Source organism: Ostrea edulis, chromosome 7 (genome assembly GCF_947568905.1).
Source record: "Ostrea edulis chromosome 7, xbOstEdul1.1, whole genome shotgun sequence".
In the NCBI taxonomy this organism is placed as follows: Eukaryota; Metazoa; Mollusca; class Bivalvia; order Ostreida; family Ostreidae; genus Ostrea; species Ostrea edulis.
Genome location: NC_079170.1, coordinates 77,129,198 through 77,145,099, shown reverse-complemented (window position 1 = coordinate 77,145,099; position 15,902 = coordinate 77,129,198). Strand labels below are relative to the sequence as shown.

General features: G+C 32.6%; 1 long non-coding RNA gene across 1 annotated transcript; it reads left to right on the top strand.

Annotated features, from left to right (window-relative positions):
• The first annotated feature begins 2,668 nt into the window (after positions 1–2,668).
• On the top strand, positions 2,669–8,301 carry LOC130048533 (uncharacterized). The gene is made up of 4 exons (XR_008797323.1): positions 2,669–2,843; positions 5,434–5,518; positions 6,124–6,179; positions 8,099–8,301. It is a non-coding gene; the product is annotated as an uncharacterized LOC130048533 (long non-coding RNA).
• Positions 8,302–15,902: the final 7,601 nt, after the last annotated feature.

Sequence of the window (15,902 nt, the reverse complement as noted above, 5' to 3'; positions counted from 1 at the left end):
GCATGTTCTGCGTATGATCAATATTTGAATCGAGCCAGGGTACTGACAAACCAGTTGATGGTGCAGGGGCTTCAACAATGTCGTTTAAAGTCTGTATTTCGCATATTGTATGGTCGTTATAACTATCTAGTTTGTCAATACAACCTATGATTGGATCAAATGCTGTCGGACTTGTTTCTTACCGATGGTTAGGCCGTTTTTTGCCTACGGATTACTCCGTTTACCTGATCAGGATATAGGGTACACGACGGGTGTGGCCGGTTAACAAAGGATACTTACCCGTCCTTGGGACCTGATCCCACCTCTGATATCAAGCCATATTTTCCATATTTACCTCATTGTCTGGCATAATCTTAATCTAATGGAGATAAAGTTCTGTCGCCAATTGAAAAACCAGGGCTCTCTGAATTTTGGCCCTTTGAAAATAAGTGATATCAGGTCGTTATTTTTAACTATATCAGCATCACCAGTAACGACATGATCAGCTGGATTGTAGTTGAAAGAAGATGAAGAACAAAAAGACGTAAGTGGATTATGTAAAAGGTGATCTATATCTAGGCTCTATGAAGTTTGTTTTTAATCAAACACTTTGGATGTAATAGTAGACACATATTTGTAGGAAATACAGGGTGCAGACTTTGACCCATGCTGGAATACAAGAATGAACTTTTTTATGAGGAAAAATGTTGCTTATGTTGACGGCATCTATAAGTTTAAAGAATCGACTTGCTGGTTTAAAGAGCCTATGGTGGACAGTGTAATTGTATAATTCATTATTCATGAAGTCTAACCAAGAAACGGGGACAACCTTTATATGTAGCTTTAGAAAATTCCGATGCATTCCAATTCGAGTTTTCCTTCAAACTGCGACTCATTTGATTGGTGCATGTATTTCAAAAGCCTATCGTTCAGAGCTCGAATCTCATATATATTATTTAAAGCACCACAGTGTAAAATAATAAACGACATCCTAAGCGACGTATCACCAATGTTAAAATATTGGAATGTTAGATATTCCTGATGAGACCATAAGAAGGATACTCAAAATATGGATTTACGGAAGATTTAAAAAGGAAAGAAAGAATACTGGGCTTACATTATACCCTTCAAGTAAATGATATCATTAATTCACTTGAATTAGCAGTGGTGGATCCACAACTTTCTGAATAGGGGCACAGTAAAAGACTGGTGTGTGTGTGAGCAAAACCCCCGAAAGCTTATGAGTTCCGACAAAACAAACACATATATCTTTGGGTATTTTGGATATATTTCTGTAAAACAATTGATAAAATATATAATATCTAACATCGATGTCTGTACATTTTAGGAAGGGGTGACACGTTAGTCATGAATAATATACCTGATTGAAATATGATAAATCATTTTTCTGTTTTAGTTGAGGGATTCAACTTCTCTCGTGCATTTAGTCTTTATAAATCGATATATACATTTAGTGTTGCTCATGGTTCTATATCACAGGGCAGAGTTCTAAGAAGATACACATTTCTATCCAATAATTTATCCATGCAGTATCATAAACACTACTCCAATAGTCTCCTTTCACTTTTAATTTCCTGATCATTACTGAGATGCATGTAATTTTGACTTGGAAATATAACTATGTTTTGCAAAATACCCATAATATTCATTTGTCATATCTAATAGCACTAATCATAATCTAGAAAAGAAATCAAACCCGTGCTGACTAATATAGTGTCCTCTATGGGTTCTTACTCCTCCTAGGCCCCTGATCCCACTCTGACGTGTCTAGGGGTCCTTGTTTAATTACTCAACTGTCTATTTTGTATTGCTTATAGGATTTATGAAATTTACCACTGCTTGTTATCTTCACCTTTCATCTGTGTGAAAATACTGATGCAGGAAGTGTGGGCGATATTTAACCTTTGGGAAATTTGTTTGGTTCTGCAACATATGGGTAGGGATTATACATCAAACTCGGATTATGGCAGTCTAATGAAAATTCATACTACCCTGATTTCTCAATACTTGTATTTCGTATTCGTGTAATTAATAAATTAGGACCCTAAGTTACATGTCATCCGTACGTGAAGGTATTGCTGCACAAAACATATCCTGAGCAGGTGCCATCTTCCTGCTTTGATTGTCACTCATATGGGCTAAATCCGCACCACTCATACCATCTCAGAGTACCATACCAGAGGATTCAGACACTGTGCAAATCAAGACCTCTGTCGTTCTTAAACATCTACCAATCATATTGGCTCATCCATCTTCACTCTCTTCAACTTCACAACATTCAAAATAATTTACGACACCTTTATATATTGTGGACTGAACTGAATTCCATCCTTTCCATTAAAAAAGAAGCATTTAAAGGAAAAAAAACAAAGGGGACAAAACTGATATATTTTGTGATTTACTACTATATCTCATTCCTATCCGCTTATAGATCGAGGCAAGTTTGGTGTAACAATTACAATTTGGGTACATACCAATGCATCTGAAAGAAATAAAGCAGGCAGAAAACTGGCGGATTTACGAATCCTTGTTAGATAAAATCTAGTGTGTCATTAAGACGAACTAACTATTCTTTTGTTGGGGCATTTGAATAAATGTAAATCTCAACTGTGTGGTTTTCCATATGTTCGCCTAGGGCAACGTTATCGGATATTTCGATAAGCCTTTAACACCCCTACTAACGTGTTCGGAACATATTCTTTATCGGTGTTAAGTAGAGCGTAAAATCAAAGACTATCGAATGAAATATAATCTCGCTGCTCCGAGACTCCAACGCGAGCTACCTGAGACCCGGTGAATTTTCTACCGGATATGGATGTGCCTTAAGGAATTCCAGTGTTAATGTAAGTATCAATTATAAATTATGGTATATTGTGCTTTATTTGTTTTTGCAATATATAGATCTACGTATCAATGCATTATTTTCCTAATGTCATCAGCTAATAAAGCTTAAATAAGAAATGGTAAGAAAGAGCTATCGTCCTTAGATTTGGACCTAGGCCAACTTTGAAAGAAGTCTTGATTATCGTGAAAAAAAATATTGAGAGGACATCTTTCTATTTCAAATGCCATAATTAAATTTTAATGTTGCATAGGGATTGTGTTCAATTTATCAAACACTGAAATGTTGCATACAATTTACCATTTCCACGCAGAAAATATTATAGTCTGTTTCATGTTTGAAGTATATACATGTATGTATCTGTGAATGTGCATGTTACAAGCAAAGAAAGATGCATTGCAAGTATCTTAAAACTTCTAAACTTAATATTTCTTTGATGGAAACATAATCATTTTCCTAATCTAGCAGTATAGATAAAGTGAATTTATTTTATGAAGAAAGTAAATTTTATTGATTGGATCTGTTGTGGTGACCAGGGGGTGTGTATACTACCCATTCATAATTTTTTGATATGTAAAGATTTTGATAATTAAACTCATTGATGCATGAAGCACACCTAAGAAAATTAGAATGAATGAAAAGTATATGACATGTATTTGTAGGATTATCATTTGGTACATATGTAAATGAAAAATTCCAACTTTTCCTTATATGATATGATTTAATAATAGTAATACCATATTTATATAGCACCCTTTTCATACACTACATGTATGTACGCTCAAAGGTGACCAATTATGGATTGTTTTTAAGTGGAGGGAAAGCAACAATAGATGGAAATTAGAACATGACTAGATGTATACATGTATATATATATAGTAACCATTACCAAAGTATATAATGTACCAGTGATAATTTTAAAAGTTGATCACAAAACTGCAAAGGACATCAGGGGACAGTGCATTATATTTAACAGGATCCTCCTTGTATCTAATGCAGGGTTGTAATTGTCATTTATAACATGTATATTAAATCTGGTAAAAAATGTGCATATTATAGAAACCAGTGGACAATGCACTAATTAAATTTTTTTATCAGATCATGCATCAATCTTCTTATATGTAGCAAAATATTGCAGTCTTTGGTTTATATAAAATCATAGTAGAAAACATTTAAAATTCCCAAGTGGTGCAGGTCTCATACTCATTTACAGATTGACAGTTTATAGCTCTGAGTTTCTGTAACCACACACATGTATTACTAATGTTTATTTATGCAAGCATTTATGATATATATTAATCATTAACACATATATTAATGTGACGGGACAATATACATGGAAATACATCATAACTTTTTCCTTTTTTGATACATTATAAGCAGTACATATTTTCATAAGTCATTTCTAAAAAAAACAATTCTCCTTTTATGAATGAAATACCTACATGCATTTCTGATCTTTTTAATTAATTTAGATTTACTTATTCCAATTACAAACTTATAATTACAGAAACACACATGTAATAATATCAATAATCTTTTTCATATTTAGATTAGTCATGTATCTGTATGTTAGAGGACAATCTGTACAAAAATTTAAAATCTTAAATCAAATAATTGAATCACAATTAGGATTACATTGCACTACACTGTAATTAACTATTGTTTTAATATACATCAACTATATTTTGTCTGTAAGAAACCTTTGCTGTTTCATTTTTAGTATTACATTTCGCAACATAATTAAACAGTTATAAGTCTCAGAAATCAAAATTGAGCTGTGATCATCCAGAAGCTGTTCTAGAAATTTAGGAGAAGAAATATTTTTGCATGATCATATTACATGGATTTTTTTTTTCAAGTTTGGCCAAGTTAGAATCATAGTGTGCACTGAGTATTATTTAACCTAAAGTAAAGAATTTTGTAATTATAAGCTCCCTTTAATGAAAAGCTGACTGTGCAATGTTAATTATTTTACATGTTTTAGTTTGTGCTATATATTTAACTGAATTGCCTTAAATTGTAAAAAAAATAATTGTGAATTAAATACAATTGTAACTGATCAAAATATTTATTATATTGCATGTTGATGGAGTTTTGAAAATTTAAAAGCATAGATTAAGGCATCAAATAAATATTGTGTTTCTGACCAAAAATTAAACACACTACCCTTAGTTTTTAAAATAAACATACATTGTTGAAGAGATCATTGAAGAAACATTGTTTGACATCTGTAATTCAATTTTATCTATAATAAGGAATTTTAATCAAACTAAATCTAAAAGTTTCATTTACAAGTGAAAATAAGTTCAATAAGACACAATTAATTTGTTTAGATGGAGATTGTGATCAGAATATTAAAACTTAATTGTTTACAGTTAAAGAAAAAAGTTACGAATTCCATGTTCCAATCTGAATTGAAATTAGACTGGTATATTCGACTCGTCTTCGGGACACCTCAATACAAGGAAGTGTATCATAGAGTTGTGGGATTCTTTTTCTCTTTCCATTATTTTGACTTGCACAGCAATTTATATTTTTAGCCTAAATCTTAAAGCATAATACATATTTGTGCATGTGTCTGCTTTCAGTGTACTTTTTGGGGACTTTGAGTGATTCACCACCCTTTGAACAAATGTATTTGGAGATCCTCAAAGGAATCCTAGATTTGTCAAGGTATCACATCTTCCTATAATTGAATGTAATGATTATGTTTTCAAGATTTTAAAGGAGATTATTCTGTCTACAAAGCGAGATCATTTTATCTGTCCTTAAATTTTTAACCAAGCTATACACTGCATGCAGATAATTTTGTTTCTTAAAAAATTGTTATAGTATTTAAACATCTTTTTATGCATGGTTGTATATGTACATGTAACAGAACTTACGAAGTACATGTATATGTGTTCAGTATTTTATTATGTAAAATCTACTTAGGGGTACAACTACATTTACAAATTATGTACATGCATACAAAGGCACAAACACAATTTTACCTCAAAACTTTCATCAGATACAAGTCAAAAAATTTAAGATTATAAGAATTAAGCTAATAATTATACATGTAGCAGATCTTAGAAATATTTTCATGAAGAGATACATTATTGCTTATGCTATCACTTTGTCTGTATTTCTGTCTTGGTTGAGTATATAGTACACTTGCAGATGACACACACTGTTTCATGGAATACTGAATCTTAATTACTGACAAATCGTATAATTTCATAATATTACATTTTTTGTTACATACTAAATAAGAGCATGGTTTTTTTTCCTTTTAGAAGCCATGTTTTAATTGCTGTCCATCAAATAGTACTGTGTCTTGCATGTGTAAATTGTAAGTATTCAGTGTCTTAGTATAAATCGTTAGTATTTTGAAGCATGATGTTACAGTTAGTTTATTATGTCTCCGCTCTTCCAGGGGGATCGAGACATTGTTTTTGTATTTTCTGTCTGTCCATCTGTCTGTCACAAATTCTTGTGAACGCTTCTTCTCCTACCGTATATGGCTTATCCGCTAGACTTGAAACTTTTTACAATGTTTCAATGCCATATGGAGATGTTGATATTGTTGGGACGGGAGGATCCAATTATTTTCCTAAAAGTTATAGTGGATCTAAGAGGGGTGGAAGATGTTTAAATATCTTGTGAATGCTTCTCCTCTGATATGGATTATCAGAGTTAAACTTAAACTTTTCACAATACTTCAATGCCATTTGCAGATTGACATATATTGTATTGATAGGAAGATCCAATTGTTTTCTTAAAATCTTAGGGGTGGAGGGTAAAATATATATGTAAAGTTATAATTAAAATTTTTCTTTCTGGTAAAATAGGCATAGTGTATATGCAGTGTAGGTAGAGATAAATCACATAGCAAAGAAAAATTCCAAATTGATTTTAGCTCACATGAGCTGAAGGCTTGAAAGAGCAATTCTGATCACTTTTTGCTGTCATCAGTCCATATGTACAACCTTTTCAACTTCTTCTCCAGAACGATAGTGTTAATTTCAGCCTAACTTGCCACCCTTCACAGGGGAGATAATCACAAAATAGGGTGGGTTCATTAAAAGTCTTCTCAAGAACCACAGGGCCAGAAGAGCTGAGATTTACAAGCAAGCTTCCTGGCATAGTGTAGATTCAGGTTTATTAAAATCATGACCCCCTAGGGAAAGGATGGGGCCACAATAGGGGATCAAAGTTTTACATGCAAAGGTATAGGGAAAATCTTTTAAAAATCTTCTTCTCAAGAACCACTGGGCCAGAAGAGATGAAATTTACAAGCAAGCTTCCTGGCATAGTGTAGATTCAGGTTTATTAAAATCATGACCCCCGGGGGTGGGATGGGGCAACAATTGGGGATCAAAGTTTTACATACAAAGGTATAGGGAAAATCTTTTAAAAATCTTCTTCTCAAGAACCACTGGGCCAGAAGAGATGAAATTTACAAGCAAGCTTCCTGGCATAGTGTAGATTCAGGTTTATTAAAATCATGACCCCCGGGGGTGGGATGGGGCAACAATTGGGGATCAAAGTTTTACATACAAATATATAGGGAAAATATAACATCTTCTCAAGAACCAATGGACCAGAAAGTAAGACAAAAGTTTATATTTACATGAAAGCTCCCTGACATAGTGCAGATTCAAATTTGTTAAAATCATAGCTCCCAGGGGTAGGATGGGGCCACAATAGGGGATCAAAATTTCACATACAAATATATAAGGAAAATCTTTTGATTTTTTTTAAAGAATCACTGGGCCAGAAAGTCTTACATTTATGTCAAAGCTTGCTGACATAGTGCAGATTTAAGTTTATTAAAATTATGCCCCCCCCCCCCCAGGGGAAGGGTGTGGCCACAATAGGGGATCAAAGTTTAACATACAAATATATAGGGAAAATCTTTTTATCAAGCAGCCATTGGGACAACGAAATTTACATTCACATGAAGGCTTCCTGACATAGTGCAGATTCAATTTTGTAATAATCATAGTTACGGGGGTAAGTTGGGGCCACAATAAGGATCAAAGCTTTACATGCAAATATACAAGAACAAGCTTTAAATATGGGCCAAGGTAATTCATGTGAGCAATGTGGTCCATGGGCCTCTTGTCTTTAATGCTATTGATACTAAATTGAAACAGAATAGATATCTAGAAGGAGTAATTAAGACAATCAATCAGTATTCATATTTCATACTGGAAAATAAAATTTAGATAGCTTATATTGATCATTGTGAATTTTTCTTTCTTTCAGAGATTCATTTTGAGGAAATAGCTGGTGTGCAGTGCACATTCCTAAATGAATTCATCAGTTTACATTAAGGATCTACCTTCAAATCCTGTTATCTGGGATGCTCTATAAAAATAACATCCAAGAATTTTTAAGAAATTGTTATAACTTTGAAATGTATGTATATACATGTATACTGATATTGAATTAAATTTTATAAAATTTCAGCATCTGATTTTATGTATATATAGACATATTGTAAAAATTTTCCACTCTAAAGGTTTAATTTCTTTAATATTTAAGACTTAAAAAAAAACTTTTGCAGATACAGTGGTGTAACATTGTCTTACTTTCTGATCAATACATATAGATAAGAAAACTATGTATATTTCAATAAATGTGAAAAATTTTCAACCATTGAATTTCCATTTATGAGCAGTAACTTGTACATAGTACTTCTTAACCAACTTTGATATTGTATATAACTACCTGCTTGCATGCATTGCAGAGCACAACCGTAGTAATAATTCACATTTGCTGATGAATTGCTTTAGCATAAAGAGTAAAATTAGTACGTTAAGTTTTGAATTTAGGAAAATACATATTAGGCTTTTCACAGATATTTCCTAAGATATATAGAAAATATGTATATATTCATATAATTGTATAAATCCTGCTTATCTAGCTTCTACCTAAGTGAGGTGTATGGCACGCCATATTTATACAATGTATCTACCGGGTATTCCTTTAAGGATTTCATATATAATTTATGAAATATCTTCTATTTCTGATAAGATATCTAATAAATCTTATAAGATATATATCTCATATAATATATAGTTTATAAAATATTTAAGATATATATTATAAATTATGAAAGATATCTCCTACGTAAGCTTTATAAGATATCTTGTATATCAAATGATATAATGTTTAACAAATATCTTATAAAACATAAAATATCTTAGATGTTTTATAAGATTTCTCACAAGCTTTATAAGTTATCTTACATATCTTATAAGATATCTCATAAACAATTTAAAAAAAAATATAGTTCAAACTTTGATATATCTTATAATATACATGCAAGATATCTTATATGTTTTATGATATATATCTTATAAAAGTAAATTCATATGATACATTATAAATTTAACAAGATGTCTTATAAAATTTCGTTTTTGAGATATCTTATAAAATATCTTATTAAGTTTGAGATATCTTAAAAGACATAAGATATATGTTTTAGAAGATAACTTAAAAATATATAACATATTTTATCATATTTTATCAGATATCCAATTATAAAGGATACAATTAATATATTTCATAAACTTTAGAAGATATCTTGTAAGTTTAATAAGATATCTTATAAAATTTATGAGATATCTTGAAAGAGGAATAAATCTAAAAATAACATGCTATAGAAGTGTAGAAATAGAATCTAACAATAACATCAATTTCATTTTTTCTGTGACGTTGATGATTAACTTATAATGTGATATATTATTTTGTGCAATTTATATGAGTCGCAATTATACTATAAGGGATGAATCGCACATTTTCTTCACCAATTCTATTTTCAATGCAAAATATTCTCTTTTTGTAACCAATGCTGAAGATAACTTAATTTGTTAAAAATCCTTGACAAGAGAAAAAAAATTGTTTTGTCCTGTGACTTGCCCACTCTACAAAATCCTAAATCGGGGAGGGGGAACTTTTCTCCTAAGTTCGAAAAAATTCATGATTTCTTAATTCGGAGGGGGGAGGGGGGTGTTAAAAACTTACTATCAAAGATAATTTTTTTTATACAAATTCTCCATGAATACATGCATATATGTTTGCAGTTTTGTCTTTACCCTAAATACCACTATAAATGAAAAATGGAAGAAAGCAGTCTCCCCAATTTCTTTATTTGCATATGTTATAAACAATGGAATTATTACCGTTACCCCCCGAACAAAAGAAGAAAAGACCCTCCCCCCTCATGACACGACAATAAGACTAAATATCAGTTAAAGTACAATCTAAATCTTTAAATGACTTTAACTTCCTGAGCTTTTCACTATTTCACAATCATCGCTGGTATGACAGTACTTAATTGAATTTTCTAATTTGCATTGATGATACATGTCTATTACAGTATATAGAAAATGACTATAGCTTTGGCAGATTTATTTCCGGTTTCCTTCACTGCGGAATTTGACCTCACCTCTAACCCTTTAATGGGTCGAAAAACCCACGTGGTGTAAATTTAAATAACAATAACGTTAGTAGGGGTGTTTAAACTGCGAATGATTTACATTGCAAAAAGCTGTGCACTGTACTAAATTGGTCTGTGCTGTAAATTTATTACCATGAAAATCGATATATTTTTTCAGGGATAAAAACACCCCCAGGTGAGTTCATTGTTTGCTTGTTGTTTTAGTTCTTAGCCAAAATGTAGGTGACGTATTTTAATTTTCGACCTATGTTTAACCCTCGGGGTCATATCAACTAGGATTTTGTAACGTGTCAACGTCCAACGCGATTCCGGACTTCTTGATTTATGGTGAGATCCGAAAGACCCGCGACTGCAAGTATTTTGAGTGCGAATACTTGGAGAAGCAACGGTCACTACAGGTCGTAGGATGACTTAACCATGTTTGGGGGTTAATAAACTTATGATATTAGATAACCTGCATCACACAGTCCTTTGATTTGAAATGACCCAAATGAAGATTGACTTAGTTCGAATATACTCGTCGATCAGGTTTCTTTCTTAAAGTAGCAGCTTCTCAATTTAAAGAAAGATGCAACCTGTCTTTATCAAGGTAAAGTGGAGTACTATGTATACCGCTATTAACAAAAAACATTCCGGTCTTGCCTTCAGAATTTTACTGCACGCACACTTGAAAATAAACCGCAGTTTTACCTTCTTGGTGTTATCACTAACTTCTAAAATAGGTTTAAATGAATCTTTTGATACATCGACCCGATATTCCCGTTATTATTACGAATTATATGGGCCAACTTGCTTTTTTGTTATACACAGCAACTATAATTTACCCTGGTATCTTCTGGTTTAAAAACTAAATAATCATGATATAAGTATGTCAAAACTAGATCTCCATACACAACGGGAGTTATCAATAGTCCCCAAGTGCGTTAAAATAAGATAGTCTTTCAGTGGAAGTTACACTGCAAAATAAAAAAAAAATCCACTTCTATTAAGCGTAGTGCATTATCAGTATTTCGACAGCATTGTTTGTTATGTTTATTGTTTAGATCATCTGCACTGAAACTTTGACTGAGTCGTTTCTGTTCAACCGTTGTCTGTCGTCCATCCGTCTGTTTATCCGTCATTTTGAGTGTACATTTTTCACATTTACTCCAGCAGAACTACTTCGCAACTTTCAACCGAACATAGCACCAAACATTCTTGGGTAAAAGGTTTTAAGTTTGTACAAATGAAGGACCATGTCCCATAAAAAGGGATATAATCACGAAAATGCAAAAATAGGATGGGTCATTTGCAAATCTTATCAAAAACCACTGAGGTAGAAAAGTTGAAATTTACATGAAAACCTGTACATGGTGTTTATATATCTCAACTGATTCAATACGGAAGAGCTTGTTTTCTATATCTGATTAGATTTTAAATCGAGGCATGATACTTACAAACAAGTTGATGGTGCGTTTGAACAGTCTTTTTTATAGTAAGCTTTTCATAAATTTCAGGCTCGTTAGAGCTATCTAGTTGGCCAATATGACCTATTATTGGGTCAAATGCTATGTCTGACTTGTTTCTTACCAATTGTCAGACCGTTTTTAGCATACTGGTTTTGATTATTCCGTTGATCTGATCATGATGTAGGATTTATGATGGGTGTAACCGGTCGACAGGGGATGCTTACTCCTCCTCGGTATCTGATGTCCCCTCTGTAATATCCAGGGGTCCGTATTTCTTCAACTATTTTGTATTGCTATAGGAGGTATGAGATTGATCACTTTTCGTTACCTTCACCTTTCATATTGCATATTCAAGTTACAATCATGGTCCCCGGGAGTATCACAGGGTTACGTAGGGGATGGAAGGTGAAAATAATGAACAGCAATCAATCTCATTACACCCATAAGCAATACAAAAATAGGTAGTTGGGCAAATACGGACCCCTTGACACACTAGAGGTGGGATGATGTGTCTAAGAGGAGTAAGCATCCCCTCTCGACCGGTCACATCCGGTAAATAAATGTTATGCAAATCTCAACTGGATGGTTTTCAATATTATTCCCCTGAGCAACTCTATGAAGTATTTGGAAGGATCTTTAAACTACGAATGATTTACATTTCAAAACGCAGTGCAGTGTACTAAAATTGGAAAGTCTCTGCTGTAAATTTATTTTAATGAAATTCAATAATATTTTTTTCAGGGAAAACTTCCCCAGGTGAGTTCATTATTTGCTTGTTGATTTAGTTCTTTGCCCAAATGTAGGTGAGCTACCTTAGTTTCAGACCTATATGTAAGCCTCGGGGGGCATGTCTGAGAGGTTCTATAACGTGCTAACCCCTGCCGTGACACAGAACTTCTGTTTTACGGTTAGTTTCGAAAGACATGTGACTGCAAGTATTCGGGGAAGGAGCAATCACACCAGGTCGTAAGTTGAAGTGGCCATGTTTAAGGGTTGATGAACTTATGATGTAAAACTTATATGGTACCAATTTTGATACACCAGATGCGCATTTCAACAAATAATATCTCTTCAGTGATGCTCAACCGAAATGTTAGAAATCCGAAATAACAATGAAGTTTTAAAGCTATTTTGGGGAAAAACAGTGTGCCAAATATCCTTAATTTTGAAATGAAGTGATATTAGATACTCTGTATCACACAATTCTTCGATTTGAAATTTTGAAATGACTCAAATCAAGATTTACTTTGTTCTAATATATTCGTTGATCAGGTTTCCTTTCTAGAGATAGCAGCTTCTCAATTTAAGGAAAGATGCAGCCTCTCTGTATCGGGGTAGATTGGGGTACTATATACCGCTATTAACAAAAACATTCCCGCCTAGCCTACATGGTGTACGGAATTTGACTGTGCCCACAATTAAAAATGAACCAAAGTTAGACCTTGTTGATGTTATCATTAGCTTCTAAAATAGTATTTAGAGCTTGTCTACGAGGAAACCATGCAAATATATAAAAATAAATGAAATGGCAGTCATCAATATAATTTCTAATCATTCATATCATTTGAGTATATTGGTGGAATACTTATAATTCAAGGTCAATTTATTGATAGATCGTTTCTATTTTTAGTAACAGCACATTCTGTATTTACATGATATCTAGGATATTTAATAATGTATTTATAACACAAGAAAAATCCTTGAATATTAGGGTTTTATTTTTTCAAAAATTCAAATCAATTCTGAAGACTTATAGAAAGAATTGATTTTTCAAATATTTCCATGTAAACCACTTATTGCGAAAGCATGTTTGACATCGTAAGTGTCCATATAAATATTACATGGATCCTGTATTTTGGCATTGTGCCAAACTCTTTCATATTGCGTTAGATTGTCAATTTCAAAATTGCTTCAAAAGTAACACTTGAATTACTTTAAAAGTGCATTTTACTTAAATATCAAATCCTTGTCCATAAAACATAAAAAATGTATTTTGGAGTTTTGGCCGTTCCTTTGCAATTAAAATTTAAAACTGACAAAATTGAATATTTCTATGCATTTCAAATTATTTTTAAAAAAATTAAGAGTTGAAAATTTCTGAAATTAGATGCATAACTTGTTTGGAAATTTAAGTTTATTTATAGATTTAACATTTTCTAATAAATAGATTCCAATAATCTATCATCTTATATAGAAAGGGAGTGTATTAATGAAATAGACCTGTTGCTGCAATATTATGGAATGCTATGATTCCAACTTGAATTGGATTTGAGAATTTGTACATCTTGTTCATGTGCTATCAGTGAAAAACATAACAGTATCTATGAAAATAATCCAGAAATTTCTAAATATTGTTATGGTTAAAAAAGTATCCGGTACTTCGTCCTGCTATACTGCAAACTAGTGGTCAGGTATTTTGTCATTGATGAATTGAAAGCATTATTTCCTTGATAATCCATGCATTAATTGAGAACGCTTAGATGTTATGTGGAGGAAATCAAAGAAAATATGCATCTATATTCATTCTAATGGAACATATGAGGATTTAGTGCAGTCCCCCTTCCCCCTCCTTAATTTGCAAAATGTATGTACTATCAAGACTGATGAAAACAATTTAGTTATTAGTTTACATATGTGTACTGAGTAATGAAGAGAGAACAAAATAACAGAAGTGTGAATAAAAATGCATAGTGTTCTCAATTAGGAATGTATACTGTAACAGTTTGCTCGGTATCCTTTCTTCTGCAGTGATCAATGTAACAATATGACATACTCGATATTTAATCACGGGTTACGATTCAACAAATAAAAAATTACCGGTACACCTTTCATTATTTTGCAAACAACAAATATCTAAATACTGTAAACTGATAATATTACATACATGTATATGCTAATGTAGTTTATTAAAGTCAATGATGTAGGTAAAGTTGGGATTGTCACTACTTTGTTCATCATTAGATATTTGGAAAATCATATATCTGACCAGGAAACCGAAGATTATTTCGATCAAATCCCTTTAGCTTAATCACCCCTCTCCTTTTTCATGGCAATCAATAAACAATCTAAATGGAAGTTTGAACTGATGAACCAAATCCTTGGACCCCCTCCTATTATTATTATTATCATTAATGAGTTTGAGCTATGGGTTCAGTGAAACTTATTTTGGGAGATTTTTTCTTCTATCAAAATTTGTCACCAACCCACATCCTCCGCCCCGGTGATGAGTGTAAACAATGGGGTCTCTCCACCCACACTATACGTGTTAGGAAGCTTGTTTACAGACAGGAAAAACTATACCATTTGGGTCAGATATAATTAATACATTTCATTACAAATTATATGGGGCTCACGGCAGGTGTGACCGGTCAACAGGGGATGCTTACTCCTCCTAGGCATCTGATCCCACCTCTGGTGTGTCCAGGGGTCCGTATTTGCCCAACTATCTATTTTGTATTGCTTGTAGGAGTTATGAGATTGATCACTGTTCGTTATCTTCACCTTGCATATCCAATTATTGTAAATGAATTTCTTTACGTTTGTGCGAATTCAGACGTTATCATTATTATCTGACTTACATCTTCGGTGCAATGATGTGATTACTGTCAGTTAGTATAAGCTATATTTCATATGTACGTGTAACGGTGTGAGGAGTGGGATGTTAATGCAAAGAATATTTCTGTATTTAGATGTAGTCAACATTATGTATTATGTTATGATTTTAACAAGATCATTCACTATCTAAGAGCAATTTACCATTACCACCCCTCTCCCCTCAATATAATGTTTACCATTATTAATTTCCGGCATTAAATATGGATGCTTCGAATCCATTCGCATGGATTTAGGATGTAGAATAATACACTGCATGTAAGAATAAAAAAAGAAAGACAAGATAAGAATATGCACGTTGTTTACAGCTCACCTATCCGGAGAGCTACATGTATTGGCATGACCCCGGTGTCGGTGTAATTTTTAGGAAAACACTTTAAGCTGTGCTCTTTTAAAGCAAGAGGGATAGGGTTTGGTATTTCCCATATTGATTCCGCATGAAGATACCTTTGATATGGTACCAAGATTTGTGTCCTAATGACATTGACTTACTTTTTAAAAAGTTAAACAAGGGCTATATATTTTGAGTCAATAAGGATAACGC